The 21,666-nt window shown below is 41.0% G+C and overlaps 1 long non-coding RNA gene, 1 other non-coding gene and 1 pseudogene across 2 annotated transcripts in view; all 3 read left to right on the top strand.

The window, feature by feature from the left end:
* The window catches only part of LOC115070084, a 68,583-nt gene extending 47,815 nt beyond the window's left edge, over positions 1–20,768 (top strand). The window contains exon 3 of the long non-coding RNA XR_003849284.1: positions 20,259–20,768. This is a non-coding gene — a long non-coding RNA (uncharacterized LOC115070084). The remainder of the gene's footprint in view (positions 1–20,258) is intronic.
* On the top strand, positions 9,037–9,294 carry LOC103732824 (annotated as a pseudogene).
* LOC115070092 lies at positions 20,543–20,647 on the top strand. The gene has a single exon (XR_003849294.1). It is a non-coding gene; the product is annotated as a U6 spliceosomal RNA (small nuclear RNA).
* Positions 20,769–21,666: the final 898 nt, after the last annotated feature.

The following is a 21,666-nucleotide window of genomic DNA, read 5'->3' as shown; positions in this document are numbered from 1 at the left end:
TGTGTGTGTGTGTGTGTTACAGGAGACTGAACTCCTCATACATGCTAGTCAATGGTTCTACCACTGAGCTACAACTCTAGTGCCTTATATAATTTGTGTGTGTGTGTGTGTGTGTGTGTATGGTGTGGTGTGGTGTGTTTGTATGTGTACATGCATGTGTGGAAGTCAGAGGTTAATGTTGGGTGTCTTCCTCATTTGCTTGCCACCTTATTTCATTTTATATGTATGAGTGTTTTTTCTGCATGTATGTATGTACACCATGTGCCCATGGAGGTCAGAAGACGATGTCAGATCCCCTGAAACTGGAGTCATAGACAATTGTGAGCTGCTGTGTTGATGCTTGGAATGAACCCCAAGTCCTTTGCAAGCATGGCAAGTGCTGTTAACAACTGATTGGCTAGGCTGCCTGGCCAGCAAGCCCCTGGAATTCATCTGTCCACATCTTCCATTAGCTGAGATACAGCATCCACCTGTGCATCATTATATTATTTTACTATTTTATTTATTATTTTTTATGTGTTTGTGTGTATTGCCTGCATGTAGGTAAGTGCATCGTGTCATGCAATGCCCACAGAGGACAGAAGAGGCTATAGGATTCCCTGGAACTGGAGTTACAGACAATTGTTAGCAGCCATGTGGGTGCTGGGATTCAAACCGGGGTCTTCTGCAAGAACAGCCAGTGTTCTTAACCACTGAGCCATCTCTCCAGCCCCCATTGCATCATTTTTATGTCAGTGCTGGGGATCTGAACTCAGGTCCTCTTGATCACCTTACTGACTGAGCCATCTTCGCAGCACTCGTTAAACAATTTTATTTGCCAATTTTCTTCAATGTGGCTGATGGTAGTGGGGAAGTGTATGTGTGTAAAAGGATCTGAGTGATTTTGTATTATCCCTGTAGATTTTGCACTTTTGGTAATTTTAAGTTTGGACATTTAAAAAAAAATCCCAAAATGGAGAGTCATACTTTTGTTTCCTAGTAATAAATGGAATCATTTTTGTCCAGCAGGTCCCCTTGACACTTAAATCTCTGGACTTTATTGTTCATGTTAAACTATACTATTAGCCAACATTTACTGAGCAATTACTATGTTCCTGGCACATGTGTTTACAACCAGAGCAAAGTTTAAATCTCTCTTTAATTGTAAAGTGGAGATATCATCAGAGCCATTGTGCAAATGGGGAAACAAAGGCCTAGAGAGGTTGCATGGGAAAGTCAGTAGAGAGCATCAGACCTGTCTTTGCATCATGACTTTCCTCTAAAAGATAACAGAGTATGGAAAAGTTACTCAATCAATCTAAGTAATTTCTACCTTCTAGGGTTCTTGTGAAGTATGAATGTGATTATACATAGCATGCCTTGGGCACAGAATAAAGTGCAGGAGAAATAGTAACTATTATTACTGTTAAGTACCTTGCAAATACTTTGCAAAGAGAGACAAGGCAAAATAGAAATTCAGTCCTAGGGTGGCATGAGGACAAAGTTTAGGCACCTTGTCCCAAGAGTACTCCTAGGTGACCCATAACATCCTCTGTTCTGTCTTCCAGGTCCAGTAGTTTGCGATCCTAACTTCTTCAGCTCTGTGTTTGAATGATAATTGAAAAACAAAGTCACATATTTCCCCATTTATAACAAAGTTTCTGAGACTGAAGGTCTTGGATTCAAAGCTATCCCTCCATCTGTCTGTATAAGATGTTTGTTACGCACCTCACCTCCTGAGAAACACACACACACACGTGTGTGTGTGTGTGTGTGTGTGTGTGTGTGTGTGTGTGTGTTTAAGTCTAGGACAGATGAGTGGGGATAGGTCCACAGATTGGAAATTTTGTGGCTAAGCAGGCACCAGGCAGGCTAAGTCTGCATTAGCTACATGTTGGAAGGTTGTAAGACAATTATTTTCCCTGGTCTTCTTTCTTGAAGAAAATAAAGTTAATACTAAAGGAATGTTGTGTTATTGTAGGCCTTTGAATCTCAGAAAGTCTTTAAAAGAGCTGGGTTTTTTTGTTGTTTTTTCTTTTTTTGCCGGGAGTGGCGGTGCATGCCTTTAATCTCAGTACTCAGGAGGCAGAGGCAGGCGGATCTCTGTGAGTTCAAGGCCAGCCTGGTCTACATAGTGAGTTCTAGGAACACAGAACATCCATCATCCTTTTATGGTACTGAAACGAAATCCAAGTAAATCACATCTTGGAAAGAAAAAAGGTGTTTTTTTTTTTTTTGTTGTTTTGTTGTTGTTGTTTTTTGCATTTGTGTAGTTTGCCTTTTCTCTGGGCCTACTTCCTCCATACTTTTCTATTATGTAGAAAAAGTTATTACTAATTGAGTAATGTAATCTTTTACATATGACTTAATGCCTTTTATGTTGACTGGAGTATTTGATTGAATCCTATAAAAACTTTTAGAAAACACTAGGTTCTCGCCACACCTGCAGGTCACTTTTTTGAGAATGATGTGCCCAAGCATTAAGTTGCTCAAGTATTTCCTGAGAGAAACTGACCCTGATGCCTTGCCCATAGCTGATTAGGCCAGAGATTGGTGCCTATGCCAAAGACTACTGTGTGGAGATTGGAGATGAAGAGAGTATTGGCTTCTGACAAAGCTTGCGTGCTGCATGGGGATAAACAAACAATGAGTTCACACAAAGAAGGGCAGTCAGTCACACTCCTATTAGAACCTGCTGTTCCAGGTCACCACTAGGCTGGCATATGACAATGGCTTGTAAGTCTAGGACCCCAGAGTACAGCTGGGGGCATGGAAGATGAATGCCATTCCCACAGGCAACCTGGTGAGGAATGCTTCTCCCAGCAGACACAATGAACCTCTCTTATATCGGTAGTCAGAAGTAATTTAATCAAGTGTCTTCTTACAAATAAGGAAACCAAAGTCCTCTTGGTCAACTTGTGGCACACCTGGGAGGTAGTGGGAGGACAACCTCAGATTTCTTAGTTTCTAGAGCTACAAACTGGCTAAGAGTTCTTTTGCTCAATTAGATTAGGAATCACAGGGCCTGGAAAGATGGCTCAGCTGTTAAGAGCACTGATTGCTCTTGCAGAGGACCTGGGTTCCATTTCCAGCACCCATAGGGTGGCTAACAACCATCTGTAACTTCAGTTCCAAGGACGCCCTCTTCTGGCCTCTCTTCTGACCTCTGAGGGCTTTTCACAACATGGTGCATTTCTATACACCCAGGCAAAACATTCATATACATAAAATAATTTTTTTATAAGAAGAATAGGAATCACAAAGTGCAGCTCTCAGCTAGCTCCTCATGCTAGCATCCTCCTCTGCTCCTCCCTCCAGTCTCAGCCAGCAGCTCAAGGAAGCTCCCTGGAACTCTTTCAGTAGCTAGAGCTAACACTCCCACTGCCTTTCTCCACTCAGTCATCAGGGCTGCTTCCTGCCCCTGGTGTCTCCAGCCCCAGCTGGCTGTTTCCAGTGCCAGCAGCCTTTCTTGTTACCAGCTCAGTCTGCTCAAGAGTTAGATGTCTCTAAGGGCCAAAATAAAACTACCTGAAGGCAGTGTTGTTAGGACTTAAGTTGGAGTTTAACTACGTGAACTAACTCATTTAGGGTGAAAGGAAGGCTACTTATGAAGAAAAAAGAGGAGGTGGCTCATGCATGTGCAGTCCTTGGGGGCACCTACAAGACGGAATCTACACCAGTTAAAGCAAGAGTTTTTATATATTATTATTCTTAGTTTTAAAAAATTATTAAAATAAAAAATTTTAAACTAAAAAGTTTTAATTATATTTACTTTTTTGATGTATTTGCATGCATATGTGTACATATGGGGGTCAGAGGACAACTTGCAGGAGTTGGTTCTCTCCTCCACTATGTGTATTCCAAGGATGGAATTCAGGGCATCAGGCGTGGTGACAAGCACCTTTACCCACTGAGCCATCTTGCCCACTATAAAACAAAAATTCTTAAGAGCAGTCTCTAGTAGGTTGGGACAGCCCTGGCTTTCAAAGATGGAACAGAGAAAGATACAAAGTACCTCAAGGGGTGTGTGGGCCCTTCTGTCTCAAAAAGGAAGCTCCTCAAACTATAATGTAGCTTTATGCTTTGATGTGTGCCATGATCACATAAACATGCCTTAGACAATAAAAAGTATTATTTATCTTGGGGCTGGAAAGATGGCTTAGTGCTTAAGAACACTGGTTGCTCTTACAGAGATCCCAGATTCAGGTCCTAGCACCCTCATGGTGGATAACAACCATTCGCAACTCCAGTTCCAGAGGATCTGATGGTCTTTTCTGGCCTCCACAAGCACTGCATGCACATGGTGCACGTACATATATGCAGAAAAAATACTATGCATACACTCAAATAAAATCTTAAAAAACAAAAAAAATAATTTGTCTTAATATGCTTTCATTCTGTGTTTATCTAAATGGCTAAACTGAGCTAGGGTTTTAAGGTCAAATGAGGAACTATTGACCTTATCCTTATTTATGTCTTAGGAACAATATATAAGTTATTTTATAAATAGTTATGTGAATCAAAAGAAAGAATGAGAGCTATATTTAAGACAGGAGATCAAAAGGTATTTCTTTTTGAATCATGAATCATTGGAGTAGATAGTGGTTGATTCAAGTGAGTGATGGATAAGAATTATGGAGCTATCAACCAGGGAAAACAAAGTGTGGTAGATTGGGATTGATTGGCTATGCCTGCTCAGTCATGTTGGCAGTTCATTTTATATAGCATACATGGGTTGACACATAGCATTATTGATGCAAGAAACAGCCTGGGCAAAGACTTGAGAATGGGTGTGTATGTTTGAAGACAGTTGGGAGACTGACTGGGCTGAATCAAGAAGCTGGGCATGGTGGTGCATGCTGTAATCCCAGAGATCAAGGAGCAGAAGCAAATGAGGCCAGTCTGGTCTACATAGGGAGTTCAGATCACTTGGGACAACAGAGGGAGACCCTGTCTCAAACAAAGCAAAACAATAAAACAAAACCAACCAAACAAAAGAATGGGGGCAGGTAAGAGGATAATGGATGACAAGTAGACGTGTTTAATTTAACCTTGTGATAAAAGCATATGACATATTTGTGAAACCATGTGAGAGGAAGATACTTATAAAACTCAATGGTTCCTCAGGAGTAGGGTTGGGGGAGGGGGGTGAACTGGAGACATGGTAAGGTAGGGCAGGTAAAATGTTGACTTCACTTGCCCCTCTGTGGCACACTGGTTTTCCTATTGTGTATATTGTATCTTTGAGAACACTGTTTTGACTTTGAAGAAAGAGTTTCTTGCTTTAATAAAACCAACTAGAAAATCACTACATAAGCAATAGAGGGACTCTGGAGATTTTTTTTTTTATTTCTTGAGCTTGATGCTTTCAGGAGATTGATGAGGTACTAATGTGTAGATTGTAGAGTAGGTCTGGGGGAATTTGAGTACTGCTGCAATTTTCAACTGTGAGGAAACAGAGCTCTGGTTCAGGATTAAGGTAATTGTGTGAAGACACAGATGACTAATAACCATTTCAGAGGGAGAAACACAGACAGGTTTACTCATCCAAGGAAATAAATGGTGAATAAAACAAAAATTATATTCATTTTAGAAATTTGGACTCTATCAAATTAATGTCTTCTAAGTTATACATTTTTTTTGGTCTTTTTGAGACAGGGTTTCCCTGTAGCCCCAGCTGACTTGGAACTCACTATGTAGACCAGGCTGGCCTGTGGTTCAAAACCACAGAGATCCACCTGCCTCTGCCTCCTGAGTGCTGGGACTAAAGTCATGCTCCATCACACCCGGCTTTTAAGTTATACATTTTATAAGGATAGGAAATTATGTCTGTCTTGTTTGCTTAGGATGGTGCCTGGAATATAGAAGTTATTCAATGTTGTTTCACAGACAAATGTCATATGTAATCATAACAATGATTTGTACTGCAAATAAGAGAAGTCTTAACCTCATGTTTGTATAAACAATAAGGACATTTATTATTTCACCCACTTGAAGGACCAGAGGTAGCCTAGGCTCCAGGCTCGGGACGGTTAGAAGCTGAGTGATTTCAGACTGTCTCTCTTGCTTCACCAGGTGTTGACTTCACTTGGTGTTGATTTTTTCCTGAGCCTGAGGTTCTTTTCGTTCTAGCCCAGCTACATATAGTGGTCCAGCCACATGCTTCTTTGATAGGGACATCCAAAACAGGCATAATCCTTTCCTTAATTATCATTACTTTTCTCATCATTGTGAAGAATGTCTTAATGTGGATTGACTCTGAGCTCAAATCCAGTCTATCCCTGGAGCAGGAGCTAGATTACCTCCTCTGATCTTTTAATTGAATAGGGAGGATGAGATTCATGAGCATGATTGAACTCTAGTAACAAAGAAATAAGGGAGAATGCATGCTGTGTTGAGTATACTTGGTACTACTCATTATGTGGTTTGAGGACCAACTTCGGCATCACCTGGGACCTTGTTAGAAATGCAAAATCTTATGGCCTACCTCAGGCCCACCGAATAAGTCTATTGTAATAAGATGACTTAATGCAAGTAACATTTGAAAAGCATCATTCCATGCCATACACTTGAATCACTGAAGGATCTGGCACAGAGAGCAGAGGAGCAGGCTCCTCTTCTTCAGGGCCATGATTCCAGGGCTCCCCTGGCATTCTACTGCTTCTATTGTATGCCTTCATCCCATTGCATTACATTTAGTTGCTTAAATTTTCATAGAATTGGGACTGGAGAGATGGCTCAGTGGTTGAGTGCTTCCTGTTCCTGCAGAGGATCAGGGTTCGGTTCCCAGCATCCACACAGCAACTCCAATTGCCTGCAACTCCATCTTCAGGGATTTGACTCCCTCTTTTGACCTCTGAGAGCACATACGTGTATATGGTGCACATAAATTCCACATCCATGCACACATACACGTAAATAAAATATTTCAAAAAATCTGACTAATAATAAAGGGTCTGCTAATATGGAAAAGATTATTATAGAATCTTCAAGCACTTAGCTTAGCACTTGGTTCTAAAATATACTCAGTGAGTTCCTATCTACCCATTCATTTAGTTAATAGACATTTTGCTATACTGGTGGCACACAGCACTATTCTAGATTCTTGGCTCAGTAGTGAACAAGGCAGACTAAGACCATCACTTCAGGAAGCCTAAGTTCTAGTCAGAAGACAGAGATATTTTAAATGATATTATTTGTTGTATGTCCTTGTGGAGTGAACAAATTAATTCAATAAGTTAATTCAACTACTGCATGACAGGAACTATTCTAGTCACTGGGATAACAAAAACAGGTATCAATCCCTGTTACCATGGGGTTTACATTCTAGTGGGAGTTGGGAAGAATCCGATAAGTAATAAACATATAAGCAAATTATTTACTATGTTGGAGGGCTGCAAGTGCTACAGAATAAGCAGAACAGTTTAAGAGGACACTCAAGTACACTGAGCTATGGGATTGCAATTTTAAACAGGTTAGCTAGGGTGGGCTCCACTGAGATAAGCATGTTCTAGCAGGAGGAACAACATGAGATTAGCAGATCGGTGGTGCCATTGGCAAAAATAAGGATGCTCTGGATGTGGCTCAAAGTTGGGTTTTTTTGTTTGCTTTTTTGTTTGTTTGTTTTTTGGTTTGTTTGTTTTTTTTTTTATGGAGGCAAGATTACAAGTTAGTTGGAGCTATTGGTGAAATATCCAAAGGAAAATGTCCTTGAGACAATGCAAAATGCAGGCCTGGAGTCTGTTTCTGAGGTTAGAGTGGGCATATAAGACTTAGCGTCATTAGTATGTAACATACACCTAAAAGTGAGAGCCATAATACAGAACTGGTTTATCAAGAAAAGAATTCAGAAGAAAAACACCAGGAGTTCATGGCTGAGCCTTGGAGAATGTCTTTAATCATGCAGTTGAAGGAAGAAGTTATTTTTGCCGTGCCCAGAAACATCACTGAGTGATTGATTGAGGTCAGAAGTAGAAGAAACAAACAAGATAATTTGACATATTATCTTTTCTCAGTGCTGATCATAGATAAAAGAGAAGTATATTTCCTACTTTGGAAGAGATGTAAATATGAAGTATGGGTTGGTGAAATTTTAATATGTCTCTGAAAGTTTGTGATAAGCAATAAGATTAGTCATAGGCATGAGTATCTAGACAAGTTCAACTTGGTCAGGATGGAGTCTGTGCAATCACATAGCCTTCTCCTTACAGCAGCTCCTCCATGGCATAGGCCCCTGGGGCAGAAAACAGCCACTGAGTCAGCCCTGGATGCAGCCTCTTGCTCAGGTACTGCTACTGTCCTGATCTAACTGCATCTGGATCTGACCTTTCATGTGGTCTAATCAGGGATGAAATTTAGTTGTGCTCACGAATCCTTTAATCAGCAACTGGCCCTTCTCCGTAGTACTTGCCTTTCCCTCCTCCCCTAGCCTTTCTCTCTTGGCTAACCATTTTCTTTAAGCCATCCTTTGATTCTCCGGAGACAATTCTGCTTATTTCTTTAACCCTCTCAAACACATTCTCAGAGAGTTGTAGAAAGGAAAAATCACACTCAAGTGTGAATTACCAACACTAGTAGAATAATAGAAGATATTTCCTGGAAATCATTTAAATTTTAATCTATTTAAATTTTTATTTATTATTTATTTTTATTTTGTGTGTATGAGTGTTTTGCCTGCATGTGTGCAAGTGTACCACATGTGTGCAGTGCCTACAGAAGTCAGAAGGTGTTAGACTCCCTAGAACTAGAGTTAAAGATGGTTGTGGGTGCTGGGAACTGAATCCAGGTCCTTTGCAAGAGTAGCCAGTACTCTTAACCACTGAGCCATCTCTCCAGTCCTTGTTCATCTATTTAACAAATATTTATTGAGTGACTATTATGCAGACTTTGTGATAAGTCTTAGAAATATAGCAGTGAGTAAGATACAGTTCTGGTATTCATGAAACGCATGGATGAAATTTATACAATAAGGGAATGCAGAGTAATGATGAAAAAGTATGTAGTCCTTCCCTGCAACCCTCGCACGCAGCTTGGCTCTGCCGACACCAGGACTCCAAGATGGCGTCTCTCGTACCACTGAAGGAGAAGACACTCATGGAAGTTAAACTGGGAGAGCTGCCAAGCTGGATACTGATGCAGGATTTCACCCCCAAAGGCATTGTCAGAGCATTTCAAAGAGGTTATGACCGGCACTACAACAAGTACATCAACGAGAGGAAAGGGAGCATCTCCGGTGTCAACATGATCCTGGCCGCCTATGTGCTCTTCAGCTACTGCATTTCTTACAAGGAACTCAAACATGAGTGACTACGCAAGTACCACTGAAGAGGGGCCAGGACATGACCACCTGCCTAGCTCCCATCAATGAAGAGAGTCCAACCAAGGAGGGATCTTTGTATTTCCTGACTGAGAACTAATGTCCAATAAAGGCAACTGGTTCATGTTCTCTTAAAAAACAACAACAACAAAGTATGTAGTCTTCCAGGATGCAATTAGCAATGTGTAGAGAGGGTTCTAGGCAAGGGACAGTGTGTGCAAAGGCCCAGAGGCAAGAATGATGGCCTGGTCTAGTCCAAACACCCATGTGTCAGAGTCTTGGTCTTCAGCAAGGTGATGTTGGGAAGTGTTAGAATCTTTAAGACACAGGTGAGACCTGGGGCCTATTTGGAATTCAAGTCATACACAGAAGGCATGTTCCACCTCATCCTCCATATTATGATGGGGCCTGTGTCTAGGCAACAGGGCTAACCAATCATAGCCTGAAACCCCAGCAAAACTGACTCAAGGTAAAACTTTTCTCTTCCTAAGGTAATTCATCTCATATATTTCTTATAGTAATAGAAGGTTGCTTGACACAGGGACCAAGAAAAGATAAGTGTGCTGATGTAGAAGCAGTGGGAAGAGATAGGCCTTCTGTGGTCAACAATGAGCAGACCACAGGACCTAAGAAACCTTCATTTGAGGACCACAGGGGCTAGCTAATGTTTTTGTTTGTTTGTTTTGAGTCAAGGTCTCCAATTGATTTCCCAGGCTGGTTTTAGAGCTCCTGGGTTCAAGTAATCCTTCTACCCTAGCTTCCCAAGTGATGGGACTGCAGGGTGCACACCACCATGCTCATCTTTGGGTAATGATTTTAAATTGGGGATTGTCATAACCAGATGCGCATCTTAGAAAGATTGAATTTGCCACATTTGCAATGTAGAGAACAGACTGGAGGCCTGGAGACAAGTCAGGAGGCAGCTGCAATCACCCTAGCAGCAGTTCAGGGTGTCCTAAACTGTCATATTGTCAGAGAGAATGAAGATAAAGGGACAGAGTCATGAGCTGTGTAGGAGGAATGTGTGATTGGTTGAACAGGGTCAAAGAAAAAGAGAAGAGTCAAGGATAATGCCTCTTACTGACTGGAATGGAAATCCTCCTTAATGGAAGGATTGCAGACATCTGTGACCTGGATCTGTAGCATGACCATTTTGGGGAGTGAGGTGTGTGCTAGTACAGTTAATATCACATTATGCAATCTGCTGCCTACCCTAAATGCTTACCTTGCAGCATGGTGCTGGAACTCGCTTTTGCTTATGAACATAAGGAGGCCTTTTGTCATGCTGGGACTAAAAGTGTCTGTGGCCTGAATACTTTCAGAATCTAGTGAAGGATCACAGAGGAGTTCCTAGAATTATTCAGGTTATTGACTGTTTTCACCTCAGAGATGACTTGAGTCCAGCCCCTCAACCTCTCACCTTTATGCAATCTCTCTTCCCTCTGGATCCCACCTGTTTGTAGAGCAAGGAATTGACAGCTGGAAGGCTTTTAATAACATGGCATGCTGAATGAATCAGTTTTCTTTTACTGCTGTTTATATCTGGGCACTGTGACACACACACACACACACACACACACACACACACAAAACAAAAAAAAACTTTATTTTTTTAAGAGTAAAGTTAAGGACAGTGGTCCCACTTCCAGGTGATTGCCATTGAAAGCCCTGCTAGACATACACTGAGATTGCTATAGCATAGACGTTTTGATGTTATTCACCTAAAGTAATCATCCTAGAAATCATTAATTATCAATTACATTTTAAGGTTCATATAGTTTATATTGCAATGAAGGATGCTTAATGTTGCACATTATGAGCTACAAATGAGAATATTTGACAGAGCAATGATATTTGAAAAGAAAATACTGCACCCAGTCTGCCTTAGATATTTTTTTAACTTAAAAAAAATATTGAGAATTTCATACATGCATATAAGGTGTTTTGATCAAATCCACATCCACTCCCTCCCCTCCAACTCCTCCCATATGCTTTTTAAAAGCCTCTTTCAGGAAAGTTCTCATAAGCAAATTAAGTCTCTGTTTCTCTCAGGGCTGCCAGCACTTTCTTCGACCAATACAACAGCTGCCCCATGTGGTGCTGAGCTGCAAAATGTCCCTCATGTAGCCATGGTTGCTGTCCCAGCCCTGACAAAATCACCCGTTCTTAACTTCTGTTAAAAAAATTTAAAATAAATAAAGCACTTGGGAGCCGGGCACTAACTCACTGCATCTCCCATTTCTCCTGCAGGAATTCCTAAGAAATGATGACTTTCCCCACGGGCCCAGAATCTAAATTGACTACAAATTGCTATTATTATTTTTTGGTCTTTTTGAGACAGGATCTCCCTGTAGCCCCAGCTGACCTGGAACTTGCTATGTAGACCAGTCTGGCCTCAATCTCACAGAGATCCACCTGCCTCTGCCTCCTGACTGCTGAGATTAAAGGTGTTCACCACCATGCCCAGATAATTTTTTATTATTGTTAAAATTGCTGAGTGTTTTTAAAAAAAAATAAATAAATAACTGCCAGGAAGCCAGATTTTCATCTGTGCAACAGAATACAAACATATGTGCATTCAACAGACCCTTTTAGCTGAATAAAAGGCATTTGTGAGTCAAACAGCATGCCCTCTTTCAAATTAATCCCTTAGTTACTGGCATTGATAACACTCAAGGCTAAGACAATAAAATGAAATCATTCTTCAGTTCAAGGACAAAAAATGCCAGGCTGAGTGATGTTCAGAGATTTATCTCTGCCAAAATAGTGACTTATCTGTGTATCTATGGTTTCGGCTAACGGATAGTTATGAACCCCAGCCTAACCTCCTACAAGATTTCACATCCCTAGAATTATAAAAGAAACAAATAATCAAAATCCAAGATAACAACAACAAAAACCCAGTCCCCATAGTTTTATAGTTGTTGCTTTTCTCTTTTTAAGGGCCTCTAGTTGCTGAATTATGTATAACAAGGCCTGTGGCAAAAGAAATACACTGTAAACCAGAAAATACAGTGGAAAATTCTATTGATGCAACCCCTAGATGCTGGTGGAAGTAATTCATATGCCTAAATAATTTTCCTTGAAGTCTAATGTCCTCATAATAACACATGAGCAGATAGTGCATAGAGTCTGGTTGGTGTTTCCTAACAGTCTATCACTTGTCCCATAGACAAGGTAGACAGAAAATTAAACACATGGTAATAATTTATCCTTAAACATTGTAACTAAAGTCTGTTGTTATTATTCAGCAGGTAGCTTTAACTGCTTGCCTTAGGCTACAAAAGTGCTGGGTGGGAAGAAGAACTCTTGGGTTGAGGGTTCCAGAGAAGGAATTACACTTGAACCAATGCAAGAACCACAGTAATGTTGGCTTTCTTGTTGATTGTCAAATACATGAGTCCCATTTTACCACAGGTGTGGCAAGAGCGCTGAAGCGGGGCCATGACACCTGCAAGCTTTGCCTTAGCCCAACTGTGGACTTGGAACACTTGATTCTCTCAGAGTCTGGATTTCCTCACCAGAAAAATGGAAGTGTTGGGCCAGATGGTGCCAGTTTCTGCATTTTCCTGAATGTGTTGCTTTGCTTTTTACCCTTCCCAACACTGCTGGAGAAGGCTAGGGTCTTTATTTTCCCAGATGCTGCTAGTTCTAAGCTTGTAGAAATCAGTAACCGTACACTTGATTCTCCCAGAAATTTGGAAGGGGGCCATCCATGGTTAGTTTCTTTTAGATTTGTTTATTATTTGCGTGTGTGTGTGTGTGTGTGTGTGTGTGTGTGTGTGCCTGTGGAGGCTAGAAGAGGGCATCAGATCCCCAGGAACTGGAGTTACAGGTGGTGTGGGCTACTGGGAACTGGACTCTGGTGCTGGTTAGTAAGTGCCCTTAACTGCTGAGCCATCTCTCTAGCCACTTTTTGGGGATGGAGAGGATAGTGGTGCTGCTGGAGATTGACCCCAGGGCCTCACACATGCTAAACGTATGCTCTGACACTGAGTTACACCCACAAGCCCTCAGTGATTCTTAAAGTGTAATCTGGGACTGGTAGCATGGACGTCATTGAAGAACTTGCAAGTCAAGAACATTCTTGAGACCCTCTCCGGACCCACTGAATCAGAGGCCGTGGAATTCAGGAGGCTGTGTTTCAACAGGTATCTCAGGCGATTCTGACACATACTGATGTTTAAGGACCACTCATCTAAGTGAAGTGCATTACAAAGCGTTGAGTATAAATAACATTGTACTCTTTGTGCTATTTATGCTTTACTGATCCTGTCACAGTCTAATAACTCTGCATTTTTATCTTTAAAAACAAACCCAAGGGCACTGGTGATAAGATGAGATTTGAAATGAGCTGAGTCACCTCTACAAGTCAAAAGGTTGTCACATTTAAACATTCTTTGTTTTTCAATCAGTGTGCTTTAAAATATAGCCTCGGGCTTAAGCAAAGAGAATTTTGGGAAATGTAGTTTATTTATTTATTGTAGGAGCACTTTGTCACAGATGGGAGGGGATGGGGGTTCTGGGAACTGTCTCCCTGGAGAAAGATGAAGCTTTCCAGGACAACCCAGATTTGGCTGAAGGCTAGCTGTTTCTCCTGTTGTTGGCAACAGCTCTAGTGAGAACCCACTGCTTTTTATCTTTGCATGTTTGTTTGTTCTGCTTGTTGAACACTGGCCCTCATACCATCTTGTTCTGTAATTCAAAACTGACTTTATAATTAGGTCTGAAAAGAAATGGTTCCCAGGCAATTCCTTTATGAAACTGGTAGAGACAGTTGCATTCGCTTTGGCTTGTTTTGATGTAATTTGTCAGAGAGGGCTTCAGGGTTGCTGTTTTAAGTTATTCTGGGCTGGCCTCTCCTCTGTGTTTGTAAGAAGGAGGGGATGAGAGCTGAATTCTGCTCTTGAGGACTTTGGATGGATGAGTAGAAGATGCTGGCACACGCTTCTCTTTCATCCTTGGAAAGTAAACTCCAAATTGGTTCATGTGTTTAAGCCCACCTGGCTCAAGTTTAGCTGTCTGGCCCGAGGAAAAGGTTTAGCCAGCTGAATTATAGGGGCTGTGGGGGACTGCCTAGAGATCCAAAAGAAAATGATTACTGATGTGCTAACTCAAAGTTTCCTTTTCCCAGGTTCCATCCAACAGAGACTGGAGACATTCTAGTTAATTTACACACTTAAAAAATTGGGATTCGAGTCTGATTTCTCAATAGAGAAAATTTGTGAATTCCTTTTTATTTTGTTGTTGTTGTTGTTTGCTTCAACATCTGAATGTGGGACCATCAGGAGGCCTGTGCTGGGGGCAATGCAGGACCAGTTTGCAGGACTTTGGATCTCCTTCCCCGACTCTGGCTCTCACCAGAGCATCTTTACTTAGTTTTGGTTGTTTGTACTTTCACTTATGGTTTCCTTTGGAGGAAAGATTCCATTGCTTCAAAAAGTTCAAGACCCACTAATTCAGACTCGAGAAAGACAGCCCAACATGTACCCTGTAATTCAGGTTAATTCACCAGTTGGCCTAAGAAGCAAAGTGCGGGAGCACTGAGAACCAGGATTCCTTGGCTTTCTGCTTGGTTTGGGGCAATAGCTCAGACTTTGAATCCTCCTCTAAGCCCACATTCAACCATTACTATAACTCTTCCCCAGCATGTGGATGTGCAGTTCTTCTGCTAATGAAGGCTTCGGAGGCTCCTTATGCCTCCTGTAACATCTAGTCAAATTGCTAAGTACCTGCCTCAAGGATGGGAAGACCGATGGAAACCTCTCCTGCCATTTATTCTCACCAGTTTGCTTGGTCTTTGGTCATTTGTTCAGGTCGATATGTTCCATTTAGTGCCCTTGTCCAGGACAGAGCCATCACCACTGGTTCTGGATCCTGGTTCTGGATTCAGAGAAAAAGCTATAAACAATTCTCTTTTGTCCATTTGTTACCCAGCTTCTTTTCTTTCTTTTTTTGAATGTGGGAATGTAACACAGGGCCTCACATAAGCAACTGTTCTGCACCCCCAGCCTCTAGTTTCTAAATGATTATAGTTGCCTGTAGTCACATACTGGTATGTATCTGTTCTTTTCAGTTTCCCACTTTTTTTTTTCTTTGCTCCTTTAAAAGGGTCATCATAAGAAAGTGAAAGTAGATACATATAAAGTCAGTTGTTTCACTAAAAATTGCTTACATTGCTTTTGAAAGAATTTTATTTTGAAGTCACAGAGTCACTAGAAGTTGCCAAAGTTGTAGAGAGGTTTTTAGTAAACATCAGGTAATTTCCCCTTATGGTATATTCTTACTTAACTATAGTACAATATCAAAAATAGGAAATTAACACAGGTATAATTCACAGAGCATATTCAGATTTCACTAGGCTTGCACTCAGTTCTACAGGTATGTGTGTAAAGTTCTGTGTATTTTGGGCAATGATTGGTATTACTTGTAGTATCTTTAAAAATATTTTTAGTGATTTGAGAATTCCATACAATGCATTTTGATCGTATTCTGATCCCCTTTCTAACCCACTTTACTAGTCCCCCAACTTCATTTCATGTCCTCTATTAATATTTGTCTTTTTTTTTTTTTCGGTCTTTTTGAGACCGGTTCTCCCTGTTGCCCCAGCTGACCTGGAACTCACTATGTAGACCAGGTTGGCCTTGAACTCAGAGATCCACCTGCCTTTGCCTCCCAAGTGCTGGGACTATAGGCGTGCACCATCATGCCCGGCAATATTTTTTTTTTAAATGCCTATTGAGTCTAATCTAAATGTGTGGGTCTATTCCTTGGAGTCTGGTCAACCTACCAGGTGTCAAGTTCTGTGCAATTTTATCACATGTGGATTAATGGCACTACAGTTAGAATATAGAACTATTCTACCACAAAGCCCCTTTATACTATCCCTTTTATAGTCATGATCTTCCCCTCACCTCACTCCCAATCTCTGAAAATCACTAACCTGTTCATCTGTATAATTTTGGCATTTTGAGGCTGTTTAATAAGTGGAGTCATATAATATGTAAATCTTTGACATTCCCCCCCCCACTCAGCATAATTTCCTTGAGATCACCTGAGTTGCTTTGTATATCAGTGGTTTGTTCCTCTTGATTGCTAAGTGGGTTATATAACTGTAACAGTTTGGTTAACCATTTCCACAAGGGAAGGACATTTGAACATTTGAACTGTTTCCAATTTGAGGGAGTTACAGATAAATGCATTGGATTTCTGACAAATAAAAATCTTAAAACATAAAATTCAAAGAAGCATTGCAAATGTTGAGAATGATATCAACTTGTGTGTGTTTACGTGTATGTGCATATATATATATATATATGTGTGTGTGTGTGTCTGTATGTGCATGCATATGTGAATGTATATGTGTGTGTGTGAGCAGGGTGTGTGCTGGAGAATGAATCCAGGATCTTAGACGTTTTAAGCATTCACTCTCCCAGACATCATCTTTACTCTTCAAAAGAGAGGGAAAATTTGGCTTCTGCATTACTGGTCACTGGTAAATTCTTGCATGAAGCTTCCTTCACTTACCTTTAAACATGAGCCATGACCTCCTGAAAAGGGCATATCTGTGTGGGGGTAAGGAGGCAAGCTGGGGTCTCTGTTCAGTGATTACTCAGTGATTTTACAGCCTTGGTGTGACTAAGCTCTGATTTATTATGAGAAGTTCATTAAAGTCCCTAAGGCCATTTTCCACAATGGCATGGCCAGTTACAACTGCGTTATAGGTGATTTATCTATGCTTTATTGTTAATAGGATACTTCAATTGTTTAAGATTTATTTAATCTCTTTTACAAAGCCATGCCTAACCACACAAGGAGCTTGGAAAATGGTATTATTGAGTTGAGTTTTAGGCAAAAATAACTATCTTAACAATAGTTCCAAGTATCACAGAATATTTTTTTGACACAGGATCTCACTATGTAGCCCTGGCTGGCCTGAACTCATCATGTAATCCAGGCTAACCTAGAACTCACCAAGATTCACCTTCCTCTGCTTCCCAAGTGCTGGGATTAAAGGTGTGGGCCACCATGCCCAGCTTACAAAATTATTTGAAAGGCTTTGTTTATTCATTTGTTTAATTAATACATATTCATTGGACACATAATATGTGCCATAAGCTACTATTTTAGATACCCATGTTATTTGAGGGGAAGGGTAATTGATATCTTATGAAGATCACATTCTCACAAGGAGGCAAATTAGCCAAATCACACAGATAAATGTGAAGATTCACTTAGGATAAGTTTTCTACAGGAGAGGGGCACAATGATATGACATTGCATAAGGACACAATCACCCCCCAAAGGCCTCACCTCTTAATGCCATCACCTTGGGGATTAGGATTTTAACATGAATTTGGGGGAGACATTAAGCATTCATTCTGTCTGTCCCAATACCAGGTCATAAAAAAGAAATAAGAGGAAAAATTTTGAAAAAGGTCTGTAGAAATAATGTTATTGTATTACCTAATTTTACCATATGTATACATCATATATACATATATATGCATATATATAAAATTTGTGGGGTATTGTGTATGTGTGAATACACATGGTACATGTGAGTGCTGGTTGTGTGCTCATGCAGAGGCCAAAGAAAAATGTAGGGCATCTCTCTGTCACGGTCTTTATTATTGCATTGAGACATGGTCTCTCACTGAACTGGAATTTTGCTCTTCAGCCTAGGCTGACTGGCTGTTGAGCTCTCAGATCTGCCTGTCTCTGTCCTCCAATGCTGGGATGAAGGAAAGAAAGACAGATCACTGTACAGAAATGTATGTCACAAGGCACTGAAAGTAATAACAATATTGAAAATTAAAAGACATAGCAAAGTTGGGGGCTGGAGAGATGGCTCAGTTGGTAAAGTGCTTGCCATACAAACACAAAGACCTGAGTTTGGATCCCCAGTATAGTGTGCTTGTTTGGAATCCCAGTGCTGTGTGTATGTGTGTGTAGAGGCAGATCCTTAGAGATCCATGACTGGCCAGCCTAAATGAATAAATGAGCTCAAGTTCAGTGAGAGCAATAGGAAAGCAATGAGAGCAATAGGGAAAAACACTCATGTGACCTCTGGCCTCCACATATGCACATATGGGTGAGTCCACACATGTTCACTCACCCACATGAATATGTACCTACACCACACACACACACACACACACACACACACACACACACATATATATATATACACATACACACATAAAAGATTAAAAAAAAACATGGAAGTCGGAGCAAACTAATTTTGGTGGTAAGTATTCAATGACTTCATGTCTGTAGTAGCTAATGGGTGGGATTATAGAGGATTCCCTTTTCTGTGTGTGCTGATTGGATGCCCTGAGCTTACAGGCTGTAGTGGCTTCCTTAGGGGGACAACTGCTCTGCTCAGAATGACCCTTTGAAGCTGGCCTCTCCTGATAGGCAGAGATTGCCCTTGACTAGTTAATTTAGATTCTTTTTATTATTTAAAACATGTGTGTGTGTGTGTGTGTGTGTGTGTGCATGTGAGTGCTAGTTCAAGTGGAGGCCAAAGAGTGCATTGGATCCCCTGGAGTTGGCATACAGGTGCTTCTGTGCTCCCCACTGTGGGTGCTGGGACTTGAACTCAGATCCTCTGCAAGAGCAATATATGCTCTTAACATCTGAGTTAAAAGCCCCAGTTAGTTTATTCAGATGTGATTCTGCCCTTCTGGCTTCTGTGAGTAGAACTGGCATGAGTTTAAACTCCATATGGGCCATTCAGTGCTCCTCCAAGAGTTTGGGGGAAATACTCAGAAGTCTCTCTGAGCCAGACTTTTAAGTAGAGATTGAAATGCCAAAACTCATGGACAGCAGCACTGCCATCTCCTGCCTCAAGAGTAGATCAGCTTTGCTGTCTTCAGGGAGGCAAGTGTGACAAAGGCACAAAGAAAAACTAAACTCCAGAAGGGTGGAGAAACCATGAAACCCAGAATCTTCTGCGGCCAGGCAGCATTCCTGACAATGGGTTTCTTCAGATATTCCAGTATATTTAAAATGAATTCTCTTCATGGATCTTAAATTGATGTGTTACCTGGAATCAAAGGACTTCCGTGATAAAAAAAAAAAAAAAGCATTAGGATTACCTTTCAGAGATCTTAATTTGGATGCTATTTTGGAGCACACTGTTATTTCATTATAACGTGTGCATCTAATCACAGGTAATGTGATGAGTGGTGGGGACTGACCTAGGAAAGCCCCAGTGAATGTGAATTTTTGTGCTTTCCAAGGTGGGTGCTTAGTCCTCAGTATCATGTAGAGGCAGTTTTAAAAGACGTGGATTCTGACTTGGCATGGTGGTCCACAATCCCAGCACTCAGGAGGCAAAGGCAGGTGGATCTTTGTAAATTCAAGGCCAGCCTGGTCTACATAGCGAGTTTCAGACCAGTGAGACAGTATCTCAAAAAAAAAACAAAAAAAAAAACAAAAACCAAAACAAAACAATAATAATAAAGGCAATAATTGTAGCTTCAGAATTCTTTTCTTACCCCTAGCTCAGCAGGAGACTAGTTAGAAGGTAATAGGAAGGTAAATCTGCATTTTAAAACGTTTTCTCTATTAGTGGTCTTCTAACTGGGGTTTCATGTAAGGGCGCTGGATAACATTGTGGGATTTGATTTTGGACATGTAGCTTTCTTTCATCTTTTCGCTAAAAAGATCTGCCTGATAATCTGCTGTGTTCCCAGTAGTCCTTATCTCACTCTGTGAAGATGGACTCAGCAGCCATCTTGGATCAGGCTGGTCTTGGGAATGAGAAACTCCCAGGCCCCACAGAAAAGGCTACGGTATTGAAGAACAGTAATAAGGCCCAGAAACCTGCATTTCTAAGAGTGAAGCCAGCATTTGAAGTAGGTATTTTGATAGGTACTGAGATATTTGACAGAGAGTGGATGGAGAAATAACAACCGTTTTCCTAAAAGCTCACCTCTTTTTCCCGTCCCAACAGATTCTCCAGATAAGGTTGCTGTTAAAGATGCCCTAGTACTCCCATCAAGAGCACAGATTCTGAAACGGAAATGAGGAACTCAAGAGATGCCTCAGCAGTTAAAAGCACTGGCTGCTCTCCCACAGGAGCTGCATTTGATTCCCAGTACCCACATGGCAGGTAACAGCCATGTGTAACTCCAGTTCCAGGGTAATCTGATGCCCACTTCTGACTTCTGGGGGCATTGCATGACATGGGTGCACTTACATACATATAAGCAATACACTTGTATACATAAAATAAAATAATGAATAAAATCCATAAACAAAATAAAACTGAAATGATACAGAGAGGATTCACATGACCTCTGTGCATGGATGACACAGATTTGTAAAGCACTCCATCCTTTAAAAAAAAATAAAAGCAAAAAAAGAGGGTCTTGATATCTGTAATCTATAGCAACATATTTAAGTATCAAATTTTAAGTGTTTTTCATGAGTACCTGTATTAGTTACTTTTCTGTTGCTATGATAAAACACCATGACCAAGGAAACTTATAGAAGGAAGAGTTTATTGGACTTACGGTTCCAGAGGGTAAGAGCCTGTCACCAGGGCTGGAGAGAGGGCTCAGTAGTTAAGAGCACTGGGTGCTCTTGCAGAGGACCTAGGTTCGATTCCCAGCACCCACATGTTGACTAACAACCATCTGTAACTCCAGTTCCAGGGAATCTGATGCCCTCTTCTCATATCCACGGGTATTGCATGACATGGGTGCACCTACCTACATGCAGGCATTACACTCATATACATAAGATGGCTCAGCAGTTAAGAGCATTGACTGCTCTTGCAGAGGACCCAGGTTCGATTCCCAGCACCCACATGGCAGCTACAAACCAACCTTAACTCCAATTCCAGGGGAATCCAAAGACCTCTTCTGAACTCCGTGGCATTGCATGACATGGGTACACTCACATACATGCAGGCAATACACTCATACACATAAAATAAAAATAAAATATTAAAAAAATAATACATAAAAAATTTTTAAAAAGAGTCTGCCATCATGGGGAGGAATGGGGGCATAGGCAGAATGCTGGAGCAGAAAGTTGAGCACTCACATCTTCAAGGAGGCCTAGGAAACAGAGAGAGGCAAGCTGCAAGCAGGATGGGGCTATGAATTCTCAAAGCCCACCCCCAGTGATGTGATTCCTCTAACAAGGACACACCTCCCAAACCTCCCCAAATGGTGCTACTAACTGACCAAGTATTCAAATACTTGGGGCCCCTGGAAGACATTTCTTATCTAAACCACCACAGTACCGAATTTTGAGGATGAATTCATGGATAAAATTTTGATTTATTTTGTATTTCCTGTGTATGTTATTCAATAAAGTATGTAGTTAAAATTTTCAAAGAGCCAGGCATTGTG

This window comes from Nannospalax galili, unplaced genomic scaffold (assembly GCF_000622305.1).
Source record: "Nannospalax galili isolate Female #2095 unplaced genomic scaffold, S.galili_v1.0 scaffold334, whole genome shotgun sequence".
Classification (NCBI taxonomy): Eukaryota; Metazoa; Chordata; class Mammalia; order Rodentia; family Spalacidae; genus Nannospalax; species Nannospalax galili.
The sequence above is the reverse complement of the archived record's forward strand: the minus strand, read 5'-3'. Positions and strand labels throughout refer to the sequence as shown.